Raw genomic sequence first — 14,468 nt, 5'->3', positions numbered from 1 at the left:
ATACTTTGTCTCACTGTTGTGAAGTTATTGTTTTTCTTGTAGTGTTCCGGACCTCATTGAACACAGAACTATGCATGCGCATTGGAAGGGTTTATACAACAATGAACGTGTACACTTATTGAAAGCGGTTATTTATTTCGAGAAACAATGCCAATTCGATATATACATGTTAGCTAATAAACCTCAAAATAATGTGCCATGCTTGATTTTAGTTGAAGATTTTACGAACAAAAAAATGAAATACTAATCGAGGGCGATGTTTTGTTTACAGCGTTTAAGTGCGCTACGATGTGCGCGTAGAATGCGCGATGTGGATAAAGACGAACCAGAGAAAAAAATCGAACAGTGTATAGATTACTAGTAGTACAATGCACATATGCGCTGTATCGAGGACAGTGTCACTTTCAAATTTAACCAGCACACATTTGTATCGGTTTTCTAAGGGGGGGGGGCAATTTAAAGTTACAAAATGGTTTTCTAGCCTGCAAGCAACGTTGACAACAATGTGTTCTGCCATAAAGCGATTTGTCAGAATAACACAGATAGTTCTTAGAAATGGTTGCGTATTGATTGATACAAAAAACCAATGCAAAGTATCCACTGACGTAGACGGAAGGAATATTTGCAGTACCGTTATTAGTGCAAACATTCATCCCAGCCGTTATGTCAGATTACACGTTTAGCTGTAGTTTTCACATTATTAAAAGCTCAAATTATATCATGCTATGTAATGTTTGCACGGGGACAATACTATGTTATAACATGTGTGATTAAAACGCATTTTGAGAACAAACAATCAATCTATTTTTTTAGTTCAGCGGTGCAATGTACGTGTATAGTGTAAATGTGGCTTGTGCCGATCAATGGTTTGAATGATCAATGCACACAGTATAAATCAATCAAATGGGCCGACAGCATGTCAGTATGCATTGGCCGGCCCGTGGATACGATTCGTTTACAGCCAGCAAGCTAACCCAAATGAATACATGCAAAACGGACAAAATACGTTACACAGAATATAAATAGTCAATTGTTGTTCACAGTCAGTATTTCTTCATCTTCGCGACAAAAAAGTAATACCTGGTTGACATATTGAGCTACAATATTATTAATTGATCTGTTCTTGGATGTTGTAATTAGGGATGATGGATGGACCTGCGCAGTGATTTGTTTTTAAGATTCAATTTTGGGCATGGTGTGGCGATTGATAGCGCTGTCAGTTTTGAATTTAATGGTCTCGCATATTAACGGGATGTAACATGTGAAATGTGAATGACCCATCGCGGTGGACTGATGCAGCAAGGCAATTACAGCTAGGAATTTGAACCGTATGGCATATGCTGATTTAATGCGTGAATAATAATAATGATTACGTCATTGACTACAGAAAAAAACCCATTTAATTGATACATTGAAGTCTTTTCAAGGCGACACACGATTTTTTGTAAGAACGGGGCTGCCACTAAACTCGTGCGCGGCGCAAACTAACGTTCCTATCGTATGCAGTCTTTTTCTTGTTTATTCATATGAAGTAAAAGAATATGGCTCCACGCATACCAGGTACGACACAATCAATTTGAGGTGCTATGAATTGCATATCAAATATAAACTCACTAATATATTTCAAAATAACATTCAAGACATTTCTAGGAATGAATAAGAAACGAAGATGTTAACATCGTAAGTGGTCTGCGCAGGAATGAGAAGTAAAGTAACACTCTGATTGAATTATTAAAAACAAGAAAAACGTGTCAGTAGCCTGCAGATTTACACTCATTCAAGGACATTGTTCTACGTGTCGATAGCGATAATGGAAATCACATTGTAATTACCGAATACTGTAATTACAACATTCTCGAAGGCATCGAACATGTAACTACAGCAACGAGTTTACTTTTAGGAAACGAAAGTGTAAGTCAATACAACTGAACTTTTCGACGGCTTTTACTTTCGATTTCGCCAAAGAACAATCTAAAACACACACACGTCTATAGCTTGGGAACGAATTACTCATATTTTTTTATTTGCGGCGGTTCGCGTATTTTTATTTTTGTTTTAATGTCTTAATTAGTTCCCCCTCCAATTGGAGAAGGAAAAATCGCGTGAAACTTGTTTTGGAAGAGTTGATCGGATCGGATCGTATCTTTTTATAGGTTTGATAACTATGCATTTTTAACATAGTAGCTACGAATAACATTTGATTTCAAAATTAATTTTAAATCGCAGAAATCAACGCACGAGTGTTTTAAAATTGAATAGATTCAATGAATACATTTGTCGTGTTGACGAGAACTACAATCAAATGTTATATGTGCCTGAGCCATGTTTGTTTTCATATCGTATGTGCTTACAGCGTGTGCCCCTTAATGCTTAATGGAGTTTTGTTCAATGACGTATATTAGGTTGAACATATCTTAAACGTATTGGAGTGCACTGATTTTAGGACATTGTTACTTCCTTACTTATTAATTCCCTGATAGTAAAATGTTATTCAGTGAATGGGGTTGCGCTCATATCGTAGTCAATTGTCCAAAAAGCTACTCTGGCTGTATATATATATATTTAGTTTTTGAGTTGTGTTTGTATGTTTCATATCCTATATGACTTTGACAAATGTCATAATAAGAATTTTTGCCTAAAAATGTTTTCTATTTTGAAAGGATAAATCTAAAAATAATGTTGATATTATTTTTTAATTCGGAATAAACACAAAAACACATCCCATATATTACCCAGCCTTGGTTTTCTACAGTGTTGTACATTTGATAACTGGACGGCTTCTGTTGGATCGATACGATAGTGGCAAAGCTGTCCCTATCATGATGGCCCTAAGTTACACGGTCTGTTCTTCGTTATCATCAAGGAATCAATCATTGACATTTTGTGAATATTAACCACAATATTTTCTACATATTAGCATCACTCAACGTACTTTTTAACAAGAAGACAAGTAACTGTAATATCAAAAGAATGAGACGTGATTGGAATAAAACATTCGGTGCGCTTTGTTAAATGTTAAAGTCTTCCATTATTGTGCGTTTATCCCGGCAGCTAACCTCGTAATTTTATGCGAGAAGTAAAAACTCAATACGCGTGTGAATAAACATGTGTTGAACGTGCATTTTCTATTAATCTAACCATACATATTCTATTGATACACATAAGAAAGAAAGTGCGTTCTTCTTCAATTTATATCATTTAGTATTGCTATATTTTTCAGTAAATATACTAGTAGGGTGTACATGACTGTGCAATATCATATTTATTAAACTCGTTTAGTAATTGTCATTTGTTCTGACCTTTTGACGAAGAACAAACGCAAATTAATACACGAATAGGGTAACGAATTTGTATCCACGGATGACGGAGTTTGTGAGTGCATATTCCCAATACTGTGAAGTGTTTAGTTTACCCAATTAGGATTAGGAAATATAGTTATTTTTGTAGTCAGTTTTGACAGATGCATTAGTAATATGAATACTATTTTTTGAGTCAATTCACGACAAATCGCGGCTAACCAAGGGTGAAGCGAATTTATTTGCGCGAAGAAGTTGAGTTTGTGAAAATTTGAAATGAAGTATTACATACACGCGGCTTTATATCACACACGCGATTCAGCCAACATCTGAAACGATCAAAAATATTCGAAAATAATGTGACTGTTGCTAGTAACTCACCTTTTTTAACGATAGTCAGCTATGATAGCAAAGATTGTCAGAAGATCAGTCAGTTTAGATGGACCAATCAGATTGCAGAGATTGAAGATATAGAAAATTATTACACTCTGTTATTGCAATGAACTGCCATGGTATTAATACGATATCAAATGCACTATGTGTCAAAGTTTCTCAGAAGAGTTATTTTTTTTTTTTGAATAGCTGAATTTAGTAGTTTATTCAGCCTACAACTTGATGCGTAATATTTCACCGGGTGTGGTGTTGTTTCTCCAACTGTTGGCGTTGTTGATTGTACATGAACTGGTCATAACAACAAATTAGTATTCAAATATTCGTTTTTATTTATCTACATTTAATTTTTTTAAGTAACATAGAAGCTTCTGTTCAGAAATAGGGTAACGAGGGGTTGTAATACTAGAAACAACGTGTTATTCATGCACAATCTGTTGACATAAGTTTTTTAACTTCAAGGTGGCTGTTACTCTCAGAATGGGGTCAAAGTTTTAACTCCAGCAACATCGAAAATGATGGTAATTATTTTCGTTATCGAATTTAAACGTCACAATGTCATGAAGATTCAACGCCGATGGAACGCAATACTTCGTATCCTGATAATGTTTTGCTGCTAAGCAACGCAATGTCCAAATATGGGTAATAGTATGTTAAATATTTATATTGGATGTATTCATTAAGCTGAAGCTATGTTTTTAAATAACGAACAGACCAAATTAAAACAGAAAAGACAATCAACACGTATCTGAATCCCATATCCATTGCTTTTTCGTCATTTGGAAAGATGCGTTACATTAATCTTACTTTTTGATATTTACTTAGTGTATAATAATTTCATTTAACAATATACTTCTCCGTATATTTTATCTGCAGTTTTCTAATCTTTATTCTCTAAAGATACCGACATAAGAAATAAACGAGATGTCATAGTGCGGCACGTGTAACTGTATTCTTGCGCTACACTATGTATTAATGCGTGTAAAACAATTTAAGAAAACAAACACATATACAATTCATAAGTCACGTACTAACATGATCTAATTAATCCAGGCAATTTGCCGTGGAGGTAAATTAACATAATAAACGGTTAAATCGATTCAATGTACTACACTGTAAATAATTAAATGATACACCGGAGACGTACATCCTCTCCAGCGTGCCAACTCGCTATAAAGCATTACTCCCTAGGTGTTATGTTGATTCGATTCTGAAACATTAGGAATGTAAGTAGATTCGAACGCATTTTGCTCATTTGCAACAAACTTAAGCGGGCGAGCATTACACAATGAGTGGTCGCAGGGTGTACCACAATATAATTGTATCTACGAGAAGTAAGCAGAGATGTTCCGAATCAGACTGGAAGGTGGGGAAGGGGTCTCATTAAGCTGTAAAACTCACCCACCTTTAACATTTAACGCCGAGCAAGTATTCTTACATATATGAATAATATTATATAGCACTCTTTTTTGTGTCTGGAAGGTTTTACCAGATGTTGGTGTATCGTTACATAGATATTGGTTTCATGTATAGGTTCTGGATTTTACATCAAGTTGAGATATTCGTAAAGGAGGGTTGAAGCAGAAGATAACATTTGACATTTGTGCAAATGCATGCGGTAAGTTCGCCATGCTAATCCACGCCACACAAGCGCTCATCACAATAAACGCGATTTCAATTTTTTTGAGAGTGGATAAAGTGACTACCTAACTCCCAGACGATTGTACTTATGCTTAATGTCATGGTTCGGTCAACAACAGAGTTAATGTAACGTTTCAATGAAACGGATATACGGTTGGATTTTAATGGAATTTACCATTTTGCTGTCGTTTCAGAAAAATATAACCTCGCTACGCACTTATATCATTAAATAAACAGTAGCACGTTATATACAAATATATACAAATTGATGGCACAATTACCGTGATGTTATGTTAACATACGCCATGCAATTACATTAGCTTAAGTACCGATATCACATATAGACATTAGCAAACAAACATATGTGAAACTGTTATCTGCTGGTCCGTTTTTTTTTCTCTCCTCATTTGACTTAAAAAGGAAAATTAGGATTCAGCCGATAGCATTCCTTATAACGCAAAGACAGCATGCCGTCTTATTTGTTCACGGGTTCACGAACTACTAATATATCTGGTACATATTGTTCAGCGGGATTGCTCGTTATCTAACAAATGCCCTAATATATGATTAGCAAAATTAAAACCTTTTTTTTCAGATTTCCGATTTTGTCTGCGCCTGGAAGACACGAACTGGATCGATGTTATATTTGCGGGCAAATCATGTGATTTAGAGTGTGCTTAAATTTGAAGTACCACGAAACTTACATTTTAAGTTTAAAGTAGGTTGCCCTCATTTTCTCTCCCTCAACTCGATATTTAACGGTATATATATTAATATCGACTGAACATCAGCTCACAGGTTTTGCACTTTTACATTATCTTTACCGAAACCGTTATATTAAAATCAATATGTCTGCTACACATGGCTCGGTTTGCGATACTTATCCGCACTCCCGTATCAATTATGTTTCCGAATACATAATTGTCCTGAAATAAGCAACACCGGTAATTAGCTAATAATGTGTCACCATGTCGCTCATTTTTAAACCACACATCAACATATTACATTATGGAGCGCGAAACATTGGTAATGATGAATGTGTGGTGCCATTGCCAGCTGCTTGATCGTCCGTTTTATCGGCATCTCCACCGCGATGTAACCGTCAGTTAGTATATGACATATGATGGCTGACAGTATGTATTGTGTCGACAATGACTCGACTAATATATTAAAGATGGGAGATGTTGATGAAGCCTTTATCATGCCGAATTCCCTGAAGCGGGTTTATTTTGTTCGATTCTTACAAGTATGAAACTCAATCGACTTTGCTTCGCACATCGATTTATTCGCTCCGTGTCTCCGATGTATTAACATCTAAGTCCGGACTGAATGAAAATACCGTATTTATTTGTATTTATGTATACGTCTCATTTTATTGAGTGACATATACTGTGTTCGATTTCATCTATAACATGATTCAGGCTCTGCTGAACTAATTTTCTACTAAATGCATTTCTGTACATCGATCGCAGGAGTCACGTGATGTAGCAGTCAAACAGTTGAATGTCCTGGCTGTATAATTTTTTACTGTGACTGCCATTAAGATTAGAATCTGCCAAGTTCTCTATTGGCTTGATGTGATTTCTACGTTACTCGCATTATAAAGAATATCAAACCACGAGGTACAACTGTTAGTGATATGTGTTGACATTACAAACTAAATTACACGTTTCAGTGATCGATGTGCAGAGCCTAATTGGATGTACAGGGATGTACAAAGCATATGAATTTGATATGAAATTTGCTATTCGATATGCTATATCATGAACAATCTATTGGGGGGAGGGGTGATGTTCTATCAAAACAGAAGAGAACGTGATTTTATATTGATTCAGGTTTTCACTGAAGACAGCATGCAATGAAGCAACCAGTATGCCAATAAATCACGTCGCGGTACGATATGTACATGTAGAAATAGATTGGTACAATCACAAATACGCTGACAGAGCCCTGATAAGGCACATTTTTCCCCACGTCGCTAATCGTAATGTTGAATGCATTGAGGGCGCTATATTCGCGATCTGAATATAAACGAGTGGTTTTATATATTGTACTAGTGCATTAAGTGCTCAATATAAATAATTAAAATAATTGCCCACCTTGCTGCATGCTTGTTGCAGTTACGTTTTTTTTTTGTTATTAAAATGAACATACATCAATATGAGACAAAATGAATACATTTATACAGTTGTGTCAAATATATTTTTACAGCACATTTATGAAGTAATTTACAATATTATATGTCAATCGACTACAATTCAAGATGTCGCAAGATTATCGAAATAGGAATTATAATTGGTAAGGGCCTCCTGATATGTAGGATATATATATATATATATATATATATATATATATATATATATATCTATCTGATACGGATTAAATAGTCCTCAGTTATGAAATAAAACATCTGTTTATTTATTTTTCGTTTATGATTCAACTTGATATTTTATATCGACTGTTGGTTTATAACGTCTATTCTCATCATCAACATTTAATCTATGCACGAGAACGTCTGTAACACACTGCAGTGGTAGATGGTATTACACATGGAGAATTAAGGGTCGCGTATTGATGGATTCTCTAGTTATTGTAGGACATTCAAGTAACGCTTATTGTAGTAAAACATGTATAAAATAGATATTGGGGCTGTCGTACAACACCGCATGCATTATCTGTTACGTATATACAACGTTTATAAGCAAATAATGGATAAGTATGATATTGTTTATTTAAAGACTTTTCAGTGTTCGTCTATTTGTGTATTCCACGTGCTATTAATTGCGTTTATTGTGAATAATTTGATGATTTAATAAATTATTATTGTGATTTCCTGAACCGACATAAATAAGAAGACTATAACAAAAATGTGCACACTGGGCATAGTTTTTCAGACTGGGAACACTTTATTTATTTCAATAACAAGAACACCACGTGGATAAACAAAGACTCGATCTGTTCCATACAAAGCAACTATCAATTGATCTAACCATAAGGCAACATACTGATTAAGAAAACAACTCCATTAGGAATTGGAACCGCTGACGTCTAAGCAAAGTAAACAACCCCTACAGGCTGACCACATGCACAATTGTCTTGGTAGTAATAATAATTATAGAGATCCTTGTAGTATTATTTATAGGTGTGATCGTGGTCTTGACATAATATATTTAGCGCGTCATAATTACAAATATTGTCTCGTACAATTATTTGTTTGATTAATCACCACGTCCAACAAATGAGGTTTTTGGATAAACGTGTATCACTAGCATCGGTGAGTATTGGGTATGTCTACTTCAGTAACATAAGTATCGCGTAAGGTTGCAATGTCAACACTTGACGAAATTCAATATATATAATGTTGATATCATCCTGTAATCTACAACTTAGTATGCGTGGTTGATTTGGATGACATTATCTTCAAGTTGGTAGTCTGAGCTTTTCAGCCGTTTAAAAAACTCGTGATTATGATTTATCAAATGTACGATCGGCTTGTTACGAAACAATCACAGTATTTGCAATACATCAACAAGTATATATATAAATCAGAATGTTTCATTCCGAACGCTAACGTCGTGGTCGAGGGGAATTCTGCTTGAATGTATGGATCGTCAATGCAAAACAATCCTCCTCGTTTCACGCTCTTCAGTATTGTAGGTAAAAAGGTTTCCATTGGTTAGGTAAAACTAATTACCTTGCTTCCATGCACAATGTAACGAATTTGTACAAATCCCGTATTGCATCAAACTCTACGAAGTCTCATTAGTAATACTCAATAACACTAAAATGCTTTTAGCTTGTCGTGATGGAAACAAGAATGCGAATGAATTGTAATTGCATCTTACATCACTAGTGGATTTGATGTTTTGATGGCAGGCACATTAGATTGATCACATACAAGTGATTATTGATTGTGTTTTGATTGGCATGTACAATGTCTAGAAAACATTGCGCTGACTCAAGAAGTCATGTAGTGCAAGCATTAGTTGGAAAAGGGAGAATTCACCGCGTTCTTTATTTATCACATTTCCCGTGCGTGACTATTCCGCTACAATACTTGAACGTAGGTAGAGTAGAGTTTCCTTTTTTTTTCATTTTAATGATGCGGATTGTATACGCAGGTGTTTTATATTTGCTACTACGAGACATGTGACTATGCCGAACTCAAATATAAATGTATCCGATTCGTACGGTCCGACTGAAACAATTTTGAATGAATGCATTCATAACACCGTGACCAGACCACACGTGACTACACGGTATATACTGTAAAACATGTCTTTTTAGCTAGCACGTTATATCAGCTAATTTAGCTAATCCGCAATTTCGCTAATTCAAGATGTCGCTAATTAGAATAGAGTATATTATCACAGTAAGATTATTGGCACTTTAGCTAACTAGGATTCAGTTCAGTCATGCATGGAGTCAAATTTCGCTATTTGTTTGATAACGATGATCAGTTCTGCAACATACAAGATAAAGTCTAATGTCTATTCCCAATAAAACTACTACTACAAATTACTCACGTCAATACAACAACGTGCTAACTGCGTCTCAGTTTTTAACCAAGTCAGTCTGCTCTGAGGTTTTGCAACCGTAGGAAAACCGACGACCTCTTCACAATTACAGGATGCTTTACCGTACACGCCGCGTACAGTTAATATGCCTATTGTAACATGTTTTTTTTGTAATTCCGAGCAAGAAGTTAACCACGTAAACGAAACGTACGCTAGAACCCCAATGCAATGCGTATGAAGAAGTTCTTATATTATACATTAATAATAAAATGTGTACCTTGAATACATTCTTCTTAAGCACCGTTTATCGTTTAAACATGTTTTTGATTTTTTTTAAATATTCGAGTTAGTGTTATATCGCCTTTATGAACAACAAAATATCCCATTTCTTCAAATGACTGTACCATTTGTTTTGCGTATGTCGTATACCAATACAACCTATTAATAATAGATCACAGAACTGTGATAAATAGAATACTATATTACGTTGTATAGGGATTAAAATTTAATGCATTATTCATATTACTTCTAGGTATCACCTACTAAATGAAGATGAAATCTTACTTTCAGAGATATGCGAGAATTGATATGAGATCGATAAAAGGACACCCATCTATATGGAACGTCAATGAACCTCGTTCCAATAACCGAACTACGAATAACGAACTACATTTGCTGTGGTATTCACAATGAATAAACCATGTTATTGTAAATTGTATTTATGTATATTCGCACTTACTAAGTTCAATTTTAACAAAAATGTGTTAAATTGAAATATTATCAAATCATTAAATTTATTGCAAATAACATATGTACCGTGAAAATCGCTTATATGAATGTTAGTATATTCTAACGGGGGTTATGGTTTTATGGGCAGAAATGATATGTTGCTTTTTTATATGTATACATTTCCTATATACACTAATGAACTTATTTGTGTATTCATCTTTATCAGTGTACTCGAGTCAGTGTACCACGACTGCCTGTTTTCTAGAACAACTGGTGCTGGATATGTACATATATCCAGATATTACGGTCAAAATTGAAAACATTCTTATGTATATCAGTAATATCAATGACCATGCATTTGCTAAGTGTCAGCCTTGGTACCACTAAATGCGTTTCGACACACACAAAAGTCTACGACAATAATTTTTTAGGACATTGTGAAATTCTTTCGTTTTTATGGAGAAAAATACAGTGTAATATTTATTAAAGTTATTATTATTACATGAGTTGTTGAACACGATAAATATTTTGTATTGTTTAAGACAAATAAAAATCAAAAATATAAAAATGTATAACAAATTATGTTTTTCTTTAATGTTCACGTGTAATCAGTAATTATGAAAAGTATTATTGGTGTGCATACGGAAAACATTACGCTATAAAAAAATTATTCTAGAATTTATTTCTTAATGCACTTGTCAAATTCAGTTCTATTTAAGGTTAATCCCCCCTCCTCTAATGAATTTTACAAGGACGAAAACGTAAATAGTCATTTGCGGTGTTAAAGTCGGCAGGTACCCGGTTGGATTCCAGCTTTATAAGCGGACCGAATTACGCAGTAACTGGGCACGTGCCGAGATTTAAATCCACCTCGATGCAAATCGTGCTCGCTAGTGACAACGGGGCTAGCGACTACAAAATAAGTTACGCGTGGCAATCCGCAACAGCCGCGGATTAGTCAAGATCCGTTGATGGTCACGAGAAATAAACCCGTATATGCAGTAACGCGTGTTTCTGCCAACAAGGAAATGGAAGTATATGTTTAATTCAGGTTGACGTCATCAGACTCGGGTGTTTGCCACCAGTATCAATCCGAGATGAAGGCACGAATTGATGTTCATCTTAGCGGTATTATTGATTCTTTGCTCGACACGTTACTTGGGGACCTCCTGACTCATAATAGTTACTGCCCCTTATCGGGATACGTTTAGCTATTTAAAAAGCATATATGGTAATAACAAACAAAATGAATGGCTAAGTAAACAGACGGCTGAGCGATAATTATGAAAATAAACACGTCAGTAGACTAATATTAACACTTTTCACAATAATGCATAGTTATCGCACTGTTCGTCCTCCCGGAATCGCGTACAGGGAAAACAAATTATGCATTGTGTGATTTCTAACTATGCGATGTAGATGTTCAACATGTTGCGTGAAAGTACGCACGGTATGCACGTTATATTATTGAATAATAATGCGAGCCTTATATAAATATCTGACAATGACGTCAGAATACGCATTGGTGATAACAAACTGAATGGCTACTCACAGCGAGAGACACCGCTGACGGTCATTATATTATTGTACATGTTTTCCACGTTTTCTGAAGGGTAGATACCCTTCTGTCCTTCCTCCCTGTGGAAATGTATACTCCTGTGTCCGATAACAGCATAGTACATGGAATAACCAATTATGTAATTTAGCTCGTCTTCGGCATCAAACAGCATTCCGACTATTTCAACGTCGAATTGTTTCAAAATTTCTAGTAATGCTTTAGTTAATTTGTCCAGTGGGGCATACGTGCGGATAAGTGTAGCGAATGTTTTACGATCGCTCAATGTTGAATCTTCCGCCGCCCCTGATATTACTGGGATATTCCAATACGTGGCAAGCGCCGACACCATCTCCACCGATAACCAGCAGGCAGGGCCGATGAATGCGTCAGGGTTCCATCGGTTTTGCATTTCCGTTACTTCAAGCGTGGTGTGTATTCTATCGCAAGTAGCGTCCGCAAACACGAGTGTCAAATTTGAGGTGGGCAATAAATTAGCGTCCGTGTTGACCTTCTCCACAGCGATCTCGATCGCTGGCAGTACACGTTGCTTGACGTAAGGTCCCATTGCATGTCCTTCCGATCCATCCAGCAGTGACCCGAGAATAAATTGCTGCCGTGGTAGTACCGATCTCGCCAGGTGTAACTTGCAGCATGCGATAAGAATAAGACATCCCGCACACGTTGATGTCAGCTTCATGCCGCAACTCGCAATGCAGTCGGCAAAATGTGGTGATAGGCGTCAGTAACAATATCCAGGCTCAGCCAATTCTGAGGCTTAAACTGTCATAACCCACACGAAAAAAAATGCCAAAATAACAACAGTCTGACGGTACTGACCTGGTCTCGTGCTCTATTGTACACGTCACGGTACGCCCAAACACTACCTTAAATGCCCAGCACACAAACCCAATTATAATCATACCTCGAATGTATAAATAGACACTGGTACATAAATGCAGCTGACGTTTTATTACTATCATTTATTATTGCAAATGTGCAATATTTCTGACACGTGTGTACATAACCCTCACTGTAAACCGCCATGGACCACTAAGCATATAACTGGAATGTATTCATATGAACATCGTATTTGTTGATTTCCAAACAACAGACATTCACAATCGCGTTCGAACATTGCTCTATGGGAGAATTTCCGGCTGGATGGTATTAAATGCTCAATTGGCGCTAAGTATCCACTTAAAGTTTATATCTAAAATATATTGATAGAAGAATTTCCGCTAATTATCATTAATCGTTAGCGACCGTATAACTGCATATGCACGTTCGCCGACGCGTTCGGGCGTTATGGGTTATTAGCATTATTTAGCATATTATTCGATCTGCTTTTCAGACAATTGTTATCAGGGTAATAACCGCGTGCTATGCCCATAAATCCAGCCTGTTCTGCGGGCCAATTATCTATTCATGTTCCACGCACGGCTTTAAAGCTCAATGAAATGTTGCACCGAACTGATACGAAGAAAACGTTTATTTATTCAAAGACATGCTGTGAATGTTTTATGGGTTCAAACGTCTTTCTGAAGATAAAATATGTAAATGTTAAATTAATAAATAGTTTGTGATTGAGCGAGTGATGTAGGCTTCATTATGGCACGCACGTACTATCAATAAGATAAGTCAGTTTATCGACATTACCCCCGACTTCTAATAAAACTCTAACCTGAAGTAATTTTGTATAAATATTTTTGATTTGTTTTAATAAGATTGTCTGCTACGTTCAGCACACAACGTGAAATGAGACGTATTTTTTTCTAGCATCATAAACAATTCTACAAAATAGAAAGAAACGTATATTCCCAGCAATGCGACCGTGGAATATCGTATCTATTATGCGGCTCAAATACTAGTAAATAATTCAACAAATAATTAATTTTTGTAATCATCGGTCTACGTTCATGAAGAAACATTGCCAACATTTTAACTACATTTTGGGCTAATCGGCAATATTCACGCATCTCAACAGTGAATAGGCAAACAGTAGTTGCAGTAAGGCTTGGGGAATTAGAAACGACACAATTTTCAAAGATGAATTAAAACGAACGCGCATCGGTATACAACGATCACTTTCGCTTTATTCATATTTAAAACAGTTTTCACATAAATAATTTATTGATATATAAATAAAATAGATACTTTCTGGCATTTTAGGAGCTGCGGAGGTCAAAGGGCAACGAGGTGTACTATGGAAAAATATATTATGGCTTAAAATCACTGCTACAGCCGGATACACGTGATAAAATAAAAAGCCAAACATATAACCAAAGTGTTATATTGTCTTACGAGTTCTGTGTTAGGGGATTTTATGCTCATGCTTGT

This window comes from Saccoglossus kowalevskii, chromosome 21, assembly GCF_978046115.1.
Source record: "Saccoglossus kowalevskii chromosome 21, keSacKowa6.1, whole genome shotgun sequence".
NCBI lineage: Eukaryota > Metazoa > Hemichordata > Enteropneusta > Harrimaniidae > Saccoglossus > Saccoglossus kowalevskii.
The sequence above is the reverse complement of the archived record's forward strand: the minus strand, read 5'-3'. Positions refer to the sequence as shown.